Source organism: Bactrocera latifrons, unplaced genomic scaffold (assembly GCF_001853355.1).
Source record: "Bactrocera latifrons isolate USDA-ARS-PBARC rearing strain unplaced genomic scaffold, ASM185335v1 scaffold_111, whole genome shotgun sequence".
Taxonomy (NCBI): Eukaryota; Metazoa; Arthropoda; class Insecta; order Diptera; family Tephritidae; genus Bactrocera; species Bactrocera latifrons.
The window spans coordinates 415,190-429,116 of record NW_017534531.1 but is presented as its reverse complement, the minus strand read 5'-3'; the positions used below and the strand labels follow the sequence as shown (position 1 = coordinate 429,116).

The window sequence follows — 13,927 nt, the reverse complement described above, 5'->3', positions numbered from 1 at the left end:
TCTCAAATATTTCCTTACATACTTTAGCCACATTTTCCTAAGAAAATTAAGTTAATTAAGAAAAAAGAAAAACAAATTGAACTAAATTAACATAGATATATGTATGTAGTTATAAAATAATATATGTTTCTTATGTAAATTGAATTAATTTAATTACTAAAAAATTAATAATTAGTTAATTATCTAATTTATATAACTGAGGAATAATTAAAAAATTAATTACTTAATTAGTGTAATGAAAACAAAATTAATTCACAACTATAAATGATATTACTTTTATTAATAAATTTAAGCTGTCACATGAAGCTAGAATGCATCAGGCTTACTAAACTAATTAACAAAACTTAATTGAGCTAATTTTRTTAACGTAATAAAGGAAAAATTAATTCATAATTATAGAAAAGTTCACGTTAGTTAATTAAATTGTATTCATAAGCTGTCATATTAAATTTAATTAAGGTAATTAAGACAAAATTAATAAATAATTATAAGTAATATTACGTTAAGTAATTAATTTGAGCTAACTAAACTTAATTAAACTAATTTAATTGATGTTAAAGAAAAATTAATTTATAATTATACTAGCTTCACCTKAGCTAATTAATTTGCCTACATCAGCTGTCATATAAAGCTAAAATCGATAGGTCTTACTAAACTAAATAACAAAACTTAACTAACATATTTTAATTAAGGCAATAAAAATAAAATTAGTTCATAATTATAAATAAATTTAAGTTAATTAATGAATTTGAGTAAAAAAGCTGCTACATATATTAAAACTAACTTAACTACTAAAATATATTAAACCTGCTAAAATAATTWAMAAATTTAAATTGAATAAATTTAATTAATGTAATTAGGGTAAAATTAATTTATAATTATGAAAAAATTGCGTTGAGCTGTCACATATAGCTAAAATGGATCAGTCTTACTAAACTATTTCAACTTGTGTAAATTAAATTAATTTAATTAATGTATTTAAGACAAAATAAATTCATAATTATTGATAAGCTCACTTTAATGAATTAATTTGAGTTAAAAAGCTGCCRCATATTTATGGCCAAAATAAATTAAACCTGCTAAACTAATTAACAAATTTAAAATACACTAATTTCATTAACGTCATGAAGACAAAATTAATTAATAATTATAAAAAAAATTTACGTTAATTAAGTTAAATGGATCAGTCTCACTAATTAATAAAACTTAATTAAATTAATTTAATTAATATAATTAAGACAAAATTAATTAATTATTATAAATAAGCTTACGTAAATTAAATAATTTGAGTTAAACAGCTGTCACATCTGGTCGAAATAAATTAATTAACAAAATTTAATTAAATTAGTGTAACTAAGACAAAATTTAGTTATAATTATATATAATTTTACGTTGAATTAATTTGAGTTCATAAGCTGCCACATATTTATGACCAAAATAAATTAAACCTGCTAAACTAATTAACAAATTTAAAATACACTAATTTCATTAACGTCATGAAGACAAAATTAATTAATAATTATAAAAAAATTTACGTTAATTAATTACTTTGACTTCATAAGCTGTCGCATAAAGTTAAAGTGGATCAGTCTCACTAATTAACAAAACTTAATTAAATTAATTTAATTAATATAATTAAGACAAAATTAATTAATTATTATAAATAAGTTTACGTAAATTAAATAATTTGAGTTAAACAGCTGTCACATCTGGTCGAAATAAATTAAACTTGCTAAACTAATTAACAAAATTTAATTAAATTAGTGTAATTAAGACAAAATTTAGTTATAATTATATATAATTTAACGTTAATTATTTAATTTAATTAATTAATTTGAGTTCATAAGCTGTTACTTAAAACTAGAGCGGATCAGCATTTCAACTAATTAACAAAACTAAATTAAATGAGTTCGATTTCCAATACAAACTGTTGCCCTGGTTTTAAAATGGCCGTTGCTGCGTCAAACTTACTTGTCATAATTATAGCCGAGTATTTCCTTAAAGCTTTTGCTGCGCGTATAACGGATTTTACTCTTCATCTTGTTGGCGATTTTACACTTTTCGCGGGCACATTGAGTGCGCTACAGTTACTTTTTACAGTTATAATACTAGTTTGCGTTTATTAGCACTTCGGTGAACTACACTGGGTTATTTGATGACATAATGTCGTTGTTTAATATTTATTATTATTATTTTTATTATTATTATTATTTTTATTTAAAACTTTCAATGCAAACTCCAAATCGCATTTAATATTTGGCTTTCCTAAAACATATTTCGTAAGCGATTATTATGTGACCTTGTCTTGAAAGAAGAAAAAAAAATATTGCACAATTGCTCAATTGCCACAAGTACTACCGTTACTAACGTTACACGCTCATCGGTAAGCGCTAACCTGTTGCTAACAATATGCGATAAGACACTGCCAGCAGAAGGCGCTTGCATAAACCTGTCAGTGGCTGGTCGGTCGATCGAATTGAGGACCTCAGAGCACAGCACGACGCCGCCAACAGCCAACAGCCAATGACGCTGCGAGACTGCGCCTGTATTGAAGTGAACTTGTCAGTGACAACAACAACAAYACAGTCACCGCTACCAACACACAAATAACGGTGAATTTATGCTCTATAATCATTGCAACTGCCGYAGGTGACAACCCGGTGACCCCGCCATGTCTGCGACGGACAACTGTCGCCGCGTCTGCTCTGACCCAATACACCCAGAACGACAAATAAACACACACACWCACGCACATACATAGTGTAGAGGCGCAAGTAAACATATACACACATACAAACGCTCTSACTTACACGAACACACCCGCAGTTGCTTGCGCTGCTGCTCTAATGCGCCGCGCACTAATAAGTGTCAGTCGCAAACGTAATGAAAACATAAACTGGCATTTATACAACAAGTCTGCAAGTCACACTGACTGCTTTGCTGTMGCCATACATGCATGCATGGGTGTTATTGCTGGTAATTCAAGACTATTGGCCTACTTAGTGGCGCTGGAGCACATATAACACCGTAACGCTTGTATTGGTGAGTAGGGTATTATATATGTATTAGGGTGGTCTTTTATTTCCCAAGTTGATTTATATACACTTAACGGGGTATATTAATTTTGTCAGGAAGCTTGCAAAGTCCAAAACGAAATGTCGGAGATCTTATACAAATATATATAAATGTTCAGTATTATCAGCTGAGTCGATTTAGCCATGGCTGCCTGTCTGTATATACGCGATCTGGCCCCTCAGTTTTTGAGATATCGAACTGTAATTTTGCACACGTCTTTTTTTCACCAAAAAGCTGCTCATTTGTCAGAATCGCTGATATCGGATCACCATAGCATATAGTTGCCATACAAACGCACCCATTAAACTCAAGTCCGACTATGGAAAACTATTTTATTTGTCAAGCTATCAATATCAAATTTGACATGGATTATAACCTAMRCATTCGCTATAATYTCCGAATATATTGTTAAAATGGGATCACTATAGCATATAGCTGACATACAAACTGAACGAACGAAATCAATTGCTTGTATGCAAAACTTTTGTATTTGAAGAGATATCTTCACGAAATTTAGCACGAATTATTTTCCGTAGCAACGCTATAATATCCGTAGATATTTTCCAGATCGGATTACTATAGTTTATAGCTTTCATACAAACTGAACGAACGAAATCAATTGCTTGTATGGAAAACTTTTTTATTTGACGAGATATTATCAAGAAATTGGGCATGGATTATTGCCCAGGGCTATAATGTAATCTCTGAAAAAATTGTTCAGATCGGAGCATTATAGCATATAGCCGCCATACAAACTGGAATCTACAAAAAATCTCACACGAAATATTTGGGAAAAATAAATAATTTAGACACGATTTAAATCAAAAATACAGAGCTTGTTTATGTTGCATTTTTCGTTTCGAGTCAAAAATCGCAACTTTGGAAAATCAAAAACTAAAAAAAAAAAAATCAACGTGAGAAATAACGAACACCCTAATGTATGTATATGAATATGTGTATCGACAGACCAATAATATGATATGTGGTTTATAAGGATAGCGCCACACACGCGCAACCTGCCATTAAGACACACATATATCCATACATTCAACCTGCACGCACACATACATACATATGTACAAGCAACACACTGGCGCTAAGGTTACGAAGTCAAGTGTATTGACTACTTTCGCAATGAAATGCATACGAAACGGATGAAAGTGCTATGAATTATGCCACACATATAGACTCACGCTGGTGCTGCTGTAGATTTCCATACTTTTCAAAGCGTGCACACTCCTTGCCAGACACATGCAACCCCCTCCCCGCCACAACTTCGTAAGCAATAATTGCCAATTGCGATTGCGTAATGCAATCAGTTGCTTGCTTTGTGGCAGTCACATTATTATTGCAAGCCTTTATTGCGCTATTGTTGTCATAGCTATTGTTGTTGTTGTTGCCTGGATATACTAMCCTTCAGTGGCATAATTCCGGTTAAGGTCAACTGCGCCGAGAAGCGCTGCACTTAACGGCACCCTGCTTTCCTTGCATTGCAGTTAAGTCAATATTTGCACTTCGCTTTGGCCATTTTTACTCTCGCGTATTACAAAAATAGTTTTGCGCCAATAATTTCAACTACTTTATGCATTTATGATAATTGCTGACAGTGAAAGTTTGGTTTCAATGCAAAAGTTTTAGAATGTTGAAGTGAAGGGGTGATGGATAGTAGGGGAAATTATAGAATTTTTATATTTACATACTTGGTACAAGTGGCAACTTTTTTAAAAAAGTTTCAGAAAATTCAAAAAAAAAAAAAAAAAAATCTTAAGTACAGTTGGCAACTTTGTCAGATATTTTGAATTATTATTTTTTAACTCAAAATAGCTCTGTTTCAAGTTTTTAAAATTTTTAGAAAAAAAACTAAATATAAACATAAAGTACAAGTGGCAAGATATACATATATTATAATTTTTTGTATTAAGTATATGTAGTTGTTTCTTTTTAAACCTGTTTAAAGTTTTTAAGAAAATTTAGAAAATTAAAAAAAAAATCTTGCATACAAGTGGCAACTTCGTCAGATATTTTGGTTTATCTTTTCTTTTGAACTAAAAATAATGCTAACGCTGTTTCATGTTTTCAAAAAATTTTAGAAAAAAAATTGTCTTAAGTACAGGTGGCAACATCATACGATATGTTCTCTGATATACTGTTTTAACTAAATATAGCTGTTGTAAACTTGTAAAAAGTTTTTAAATTGTTTCAGGAAGTTAAAAACAATTGCTTTGAGTATAGGTGGCTGACGAAGTTGCATATATTTTATAATTTTTTTTTTTCAACTAAAAAATTAAAACTTTCAGAAAATTAAAGAAAAAATCTTGAGTACAGGTGGCAACTTCATCAGATATTTTAATTTATTTTTTATTAAATAACTCTGTTTAAAGTTTATAAGAATTGTTTGAAAATTAAAAAAAATACTTGAGTACAGGTGGCAACTACCTTAGATATTTTGACTTATCTTTTTTTCAACTCAAAATAGCTGTGGTAAACCTGTTTCAAGTTTTTAAAATTTATTAGAAAAAAAAAATGTTTTGAGTACAGGTGGCAACGTCGTCAGATATTTTAGTTGATCTTTTTTTTCAATAGTTGTGGTAACACTGTTTCAAGTTTTTAGAAATTTTCAGAAAATTAAAAAATTAAAATAAAAAAATGTGTCTTGAGTACAGGTGGTAACTTCGTCAGATATTTTGGTTTATCTTTTTTTCAACTAAAATAATTTTGTTAACCTTGTTTCAAGAATTTAAAAAGTTTCAGAAAATTAAACAAAATATGTTATCTTCAGTACAGGTGGCAACTTTGTCGGATATTTTGATTTGTTTTTTTTTCAACTAAAAATAGTTGTGGCAACACTGCTTCTAGTTTTTAAAAAATTTCTAAAGATTAAAAAACTTCTTGAGTACAGGTGGCAACTTCGTCAGTTATCTTTCGTTGTTTATCTTTTCATATGAACTAAAAATAGTTGTGGTAACCTTGTTTCAAGTTTTAAAAATTTTCAGATGATTAAAAAATATATGTATAAACAAAAGATGTTATCTTCAGTACAGGTGGCAACTTTGTCGGATATTTTGATTTGTTGTTTTTTTTTAACTAAAAATAGTTGTGGTAACCTTGTTTTAAGTTTTTAAAAAAAATCTTGAGTGTAGGTGGCAACTTCGTCAGCTGTTGTGGTTTATCTTTTCATATGAAGCAAAAATAATTGTTTTAACCCTGTTTCAAGTTTTAAAAATTTCAGAATATTAAAAAATATATGTATAGAATATACTTCAGGACAGGTGGCAACTGTGCAGATAACATTTGGCTGGCAACCCTACCAAAGAATCTCTAGGWGCATGCTCATGAACTTTTTCAACATTTTTTTGACCCTTATAAATCAAGCTTTTATTGAAAATAATATTAAACATATAAAATGTATATTTAAAAAAACAACACCAACAAAACCTCTTTTATTGCAAGTGGTTATATCCSCTAAAGTGTAATTAAACAAGAAATAAGGTATTGCAGGATAAGCTAAAAAAAACTTAACTATAAACCAAAATAGCCCACTTCTGTCCACTCCAGGCGCGAGGCAGAAAAAAAAACAAAAAACGAAAGGAAAAAAATAAAGTGAAACAGCTGTTTTTGTTATTGTTGTTGGAATTAAGCGTTTATGTTGACAACGGCAAAGCGTAAAAAGTCCTGCGAATTTTTTGTCAACAGTGACCGAGCAAYATTGCCAGAGACGCGTGTAAACATAAACACCGATACACACATACTTACAAARACAACAACAATTCAAATATGTTTTTATATTAAAAGCGTTAGGCCGATTATTACTTGTTATTGTTGCAGTTGTTGTTCGCCCATCAAGCTTATTTGTATTTGAGTAATATTTGAGAGTACGACAGATGGTCATGTGCATTTGTGTGTGTGTGTCCTCTTCCTCTGGATGTAACTAATATCCGGTCAATAGCATTTAGTATTGAAAAAAACAGAGAAAAAACAAACGCAGCAAATGACATTGGAGCGCTTAGAAAGGGAGCGCCCACAGCGCAATGACAGCGCAGGCGATGTCTGTGAGAAAAAACAACAAAAACAGCCATAAATATTACTAATGTGGTGATGAGCTAAGTACTAATTGGACGCGTGGCTGCTAGGAATTTTTTGCACATTGTTTTTGCTTTGTATTTGTATTTTTTGTTTTTGTTGTTGTACTACATTAGTTAGTTTTTCAGTAATATTGCAAAAAAACGTCGACAGCGAACTGAAAATGGAAAAGTTTTCATAATTTTCCACTGACGTGACATGGGCGCTGCGCCTGCAGGTGTATGTGTGAGTGTGTGTATGTACRTAAGTGTATATATGTATATAGTTGTGTCTGTGTGAGTGACAGTTCCTGCTGGCTGCGGCTTATGTCAATAATTTAATTAATATGTTACTTGATTAGATAAGCCGCGAMTGCGCCGCAATGTATGCTACATATTTTTGAAAAAAGCGGAAAAAAAGAAACATTGTTAACTTTGGCTGCACCAAAGCTGTCATACTCATAAGGGATGCTTTTTTTTATAGCATAATATGTTAAAAAATATTTATACCGTACACAAATAAAGAAGTTTCYATGCAAGAACTTGATCTTCATCACTCAGTATGTATGACCGCCATATGCTATAGTGATCCGATTTGGAAATTTTTTTCGGATATTTTAGAGTTGCCTTAGACAGTAACCCTTGYTAAGTTTTGTGAAGATATCTCGGCAAACAAAAAAATGTTTCTTACAAGGATTTGCTCTGGATCGTGCAGTTTACACGACAGCTATATGCTTAAGTCATCTGATCTGAATGAAATTTTCGGAAATTGTAGCTGTGTTTTAAATAATAATTACTGCCAATTTTCATGACGATACCTTGACAAATAAAAAAGTTGTCTATATAAGCACTTGAATCCAATCGTTGAGTTTGTATGACAGCTATATGCAATAGTGGTCCGATATCGGCGATTCTGACAAATGAGCAGCTGCTTAGTAAGAAAAGGACGTGTGCCGAATTGCAGATCGATATCTCAAAAAATATAATATAAATTTTAATATTATATGTCCTGTTCAGGGTATACAAACACGCTCTCATACATTCCCATACATGATCACACATATGTATTACATACATTCACACACATATGTATGCTGTGTGTTATTGACCTAATTTGTGCCACGAATGTAGACAATTAATTTTTTATTGCGTGGATTTTCAAATGTAACTAGGTAAGTACTAGATATATGTACATATATGTACATTTGTATATGTGTTTGTTGTTGGGCACAGTTAAGCATGCCACCTCGGTGTCAGCGAACTGTGTCAGTCTGCTGGGCGCACTCAACTCCAGTCAAAATGTTTATACAATMTCACAGCAGCCAGACAGACAAAGAGACATGTTGGTGTGTAGACGTGTTGCCTACCTATAGGCGCTGAGCACATGTTGCATACATTATTGCTTGATTATTATGATGACCACGTTGATAATGGAATTATTTTGAACAAATAATCGCTTTGATTTTTGCTACTTTGATATATTTGTCTACTGGTGTTGAGGCGCCTAAAAACATGCCTTCTTTTGCTTATACATTTCTATGTAATTTAATTTATTCGCGCTTTTGGCAAGAACATAATTTGCGCGTTGAAATATTGTAAACCAATAGACAAAAGGACATTTAACAGCAGTATAGATAGTCGCTAAAAACAAAATAGGGTGAGGAAGAGAGAGAAAGAGAAAGACAAACACAAATTTGTTTGCATACATACATATATTTTATATTGGGTTGATTGTACGAATATTTAGGCGTGCAAAAATTCGTTTGCCGCAAATGACCTGACAACAATTGTACCKTTATGTTGCTAAGCAGCGCTGTTGTCAGCTTTGAGAGTATTTTCCGTGCTTATGTGAAGTCTTTAGCATACCTTAAGGGACACATGGTTGTACGGTGAAAACGGCGGCTTAGAAGACAGCTACATGACGACAAAATTAAGCCTTTAGGCATTTCATTGGTTGGTAAATAAAATAAAAAATTAACATGTTGAACAAAAAGTTTACATTTTATAGCTAAAGTGCTTTATTACTATYTGAGATAATAGAAATGTTGAAAGTTAGTAATTTGTTATGACTTTCCGAAAAACTATATTTCCTTTCGACAAAAGTTACAACGTTATTTTTTGGTAGAAGAAAAAATGTGCTAGAAATATTTTCAAAGGATTATTTCCGAGGATTAGGATTTTGGCATTACTTTGATTTAGAGCGATCAGTTTGTATGGCAGCTATATGCTATAGTGATCCGACCTGAAGAATTTCAATACAAATTTTTGCGTTTTCTTGAGAAATATTCCTTGCGGAATTTCGTGAAGATATCYTGCAAAATAAAAAAGTTTCCCATACAAGGACCTGAGTTTGATCGATCAATTTGTATGGCTGCTATATAGTGGTCCAATTTGAACAATTTCTTCAGATATTGTGACGCTGCCTTAGACAATATTTCATGCCAAATTTCATGAAGWTGCCTTGTCAAATATAATAGTTTCATCGRTCAGTTTGTAAAACATGGCGGYWATATGGTTAAATCGGCTCAACWCGTTACGTTGATCCTTTATGTATATACYTCATTAGATYTCCRACGTTTCCTTCGGGGTGTTACAAACTTCGTTACAAACTTAGTGTATATTWTTTARGGTATAAAATACACATTTCGAGCTGTAAAACATATTCATAACTAATATGAGGGATATAATTAAGCTTCTAAGTAATATTTMAAAACCACGAAAATACTTATTTAGTTTGAAATATTCAGATGTTATTGAAGAATATTTATTTAGAATAAAAAAAAAAATAAAAATAAATCGGAATTAAACTTCAACTTTTTCTAGTCTAGGTAAAAGTTAAAAAAAGGAAAAAATTTTGTTCCGATGTTTTTCAACTGAAAGCSTTATACCTGTGGATTTATCATAAGCTTTTATTGGGAAATTGTCGCTTGGGAAAAAACGCAACAAGGTAAATAGCAAAAAGAAAATTTTATACGAGTACAAACAAGTGAACCTAAAATATATATAAATATATACTTCCAGCAAAATAAGCGAGAAAATCGAATTTTTCGATAGAAAGGATCAAGGAAATATAAATATATGAATGAGTGCTTTCAAAACTGAAATTAGCAGTGTTAGAGCTTTGCTTTTCCCCAAGTGAAAACACAGAAAGTATTATAACACGATTAAGTATTGTTTAAGTTCAAAAGMCACCGTTAAAATGGTAAAAATGAAAACAAGAAATATAATATGTGAAAAGCGAAAATAAAAACAACAGCACGTAAAACAAAGTGTTGCCAATAGCAAATGAAGGAGTTTTTAGTTGACTTTGGTTGCAAAATTTTTATTTCATTACATTTTTTTTCCATTTTATTTCTCACTTTTCTGCTTCAACGCATTAAAACGGAAAATCTTTCCATTCGCTTTGCGAAAATGCGCTTAGCTTGGGGGAGGGGTTTTATGAGTCACTTCGCTTTGGTGTGACATTCTTCTAAGTTTTTGAGCTTCAAAGCAGCTTCTTAAAAGCATTCGATTGCCAGACGCAGACACTTTGTGAGCAATGCGTAGCAGAAGTGCGAATAATATTTCAAAGAAAGCATAAAAAAGTTTCAATTATTGGCGAGCGCTTAGGAGTTACCAAGCGAGATACGGAAAGCGAGTCGGTATGGTATACACCCCCTACAGTTATTAAATTTGTTTAACTTAGTACTTTGCTTTGAAATCAAGAGAAAGGAAGATATTTAAAATTTTAAGCAAAGAGGGAACCACCTTTTTAATAACTTAAATATCATTTTATAAGAATATTAGAATTTATTTTCTTTATGAGTATCAAATCAAAATTTTAAGCTTGAAGATAAGTTTTAAAAGAGTTGCCACTAGTTTATAACTTTTATTAAAGTATGTTGGGTTGCCACCATTTAACAATTTATTTAAAACATAAAATATTATGATACAAATAAATCCATGAAAACGAATATATATACATAGTATGTATAAGAAAATAGAAATAGATACACATTTTACAGGGTTGCCACTACTTTGAGAATTTTATTTTTGCTAAATCTTTAAGGGAGACAATTTATTTTAAAAGTAGATGCACAAAAATTATTTAAGATAATCTATGGTAGAAGAAAATTTTGAAAAAGGTTGCCACTTGTTAATGCATTTTTTAAGATTAGTTTGGATGCACTACTTAGTAATTTACCACATACATATAAGAAAACTATAAAAATAAATACATTATTACAAAATGAAAATATATGACAAATTACTTTTTAAAAGGGTTGCCAATGGTTTAATAATTTTATTTTTACAAAATGTACAAATTATTTTAAAATTAAATATACAAAAGTTATTTAAGTTAATTTATGGTGCAAGAAAATTTTGAAAAAGGTTGCCAGTTCTTAATAATTTTTTCAAGATACCATTTACTATTTTTTTTAATGCACAAAATAATACGCTACAATTGGATTATTACATTATGAAAATATAATTTTAATTATTTTTTTAAAGGGTTGCCACTTGTTGGATAATTGTTTTTTTTTACAAATGCATAGGGCAAAGAAATTAATTCAAAATTTTAACCACAAAAATTATTTTACATAATTTATGGCGCGATATAATTTTGACGAAAGTTGCCACTTGTTAATAAATCTTTTAAGATAGGTTTTAAAAAGGTTGCCAACTTTTAATAATAATTATGTATATATATATATGAAACATTATTTTTTTAAAAGAGTTGCCACTTTTTTCAGAATTTTAATTTCACAAAATTAATTAAGCAAAGATGAAGATCAAACAAAATTCATGCAAAATAATTTATGTCAGAAAGATGGTTCAAAAAGGGTTGTCACCAGTTATCAATTTTTTGTTTAAGCTACTTTAAAAGACAATCAGTTATAATAATACGAACGACAGATTAAAAAGCTTTAAGATATATTTCAATTGGAGATATTCTTGAGAAACATTGCCTCCTTTATGGAGTTGCCATCGTTTTGGAGAAATCATTAGTATTAGAATTTCTTATGAGAAGGCAGATCCTTCTAACTTGAAAGTTAGAAATCATGCGTTGATGATTTAGTGGACTGCCAAAATTGTTTGGCCATCAGTRATATGTATAACCTAACTAAATTTGAGAACGTAGAACTTTCAATGCTAACGGCTACGGCAGGGAAGTACGAGATATATTTGTATATTAGATGAAAAAAATACTCAAAAATTSAGGTTAGGTTAATGATTATGTGACAACACGTGATGAATTTGAAAGCTTCCTTCTTTCCCTTCCACCAGCTGTTTCGAGAGTTTCAGTAAAATATTGATAGCTTCCTTCACTTCCACTAACTGTTTAAACAAAGTTCCTCGCTGAGAACAAAAACTCTATTAGAAAGTATATGAAGCTATTGGTATGTACTGTTACTAAGCAATATGTTCGGAAGACGTTGCAATATCCGAATATTTATCACCTATTAGTTATTTTCTTACGACACTTTGCTTTGGAATTTCCATTTTCGTAGAACCACAACTCTACAGACAGAGCTACTGGCAGAAAGTATAGAAGTTTCGCCATAATAGTTTCTCTTTGTGACTAGAGGCCGGGGAAGGCACTTGATAAATTGTTTGTGTTGCAAGTGCTGCAGTTCACCTAAATCAAGTGGAGTACGCTTTAAGAAACATATGTRCATACTATATTATATACATTCAGCRTCTAAAAACATTGCCGGCATGTTGAAATCATTAACAGATCTCTCAGTTACCATATTTCGTTGAGGTGTTGCAAGCGATGTTGGATATTTATGTATAATTTAGTTTAATTAAAGCGCTTAATTAGGCACTTGTGTTAAGTGGGTGAGTAGGTTGTGCAATAATACATTGTTCTCAGATCTTCACCGAGGAGTCAACAATAAGAAAACAATGAAATTTACACACAAAATAGTGGGAGTGGAATCAAGGAAAGAAATACAAAATAAATCAAGAATAAACTGAAAATATATATACATATTTATATATGAATTCAACAAATATATTTATATATCCACGGTGAACCAAATTCATGGTAGCACATGTGYTTAAATAAACAAAACTTTTCAGATGTAAATCAAAATCAAACAGAATCTAGACAGTTAAGCGAGTTGTGTAAATGTAATGTGGATGAAACAAAACAAGAAAACAAAAAAAAAACACCAAAAACACGAATAATTAAAAACAACTAAGAAAAATCAAACGAAACGAACGAGAGATGAACCGACGAATAAATCAAACAAAAATATTAGAAATCAAAAAAAAACATAATAATAACTTTTTTTTTAATTAAAAAAATATGTATAAACYGACCATTGCGACAAAGTAAGGGCGGCAGGGAATAAAGGAGGMCGAACAGCAGCTGTGGCGGGTCTATGGAGGTAAGCAAGTAGCTGCATTGTGGCAACAAATTATGGCGGCTGTGAGACTACACACAACACGCTTGGTCTGCAATGTGTCCAGGCAAAGTGCAGATGCCCGCTGCGGCGAAATAATGTTGAAATCGAAATCGAATTGTGGCCATATGTGTGGAATAAAGCAAATTGTGCGGAAAAAAACTTCAAATAAACATTTTCATTTGTTCCACTAAAATATACACGTATTTTACGAATGTATCTATTTATGTAGGCAAGTGCTTGGGAAATTGTGTCTGCGCTCAGTACAAAGTAATGTTATTCCAACGATGAGGAATGTGGCAAGCACAATAATAAAGGTGGATCATTCATTTGAAGGCGCATTCAAATGGAGTACGGCGGTATTAAAAGCGAAGAAGAAAAGAGTGAAATAGAAAAAAAAAA

At 30.9% G+C, this 13,927-nt stretch overlaps 1 protein-coding gene across 1 annotated transcript in view; it reads right to left on the bottom strand.

Annotated features, from left to right (window-relative positions):
• LOC108974024 overlaps nt 1–13,927 on the bottom strand; it is a gene marked incomplete in the record, with an annotated part of 296,862 nt that overhangs the window by 62,476 nt on the left and 220,459 nt on the right.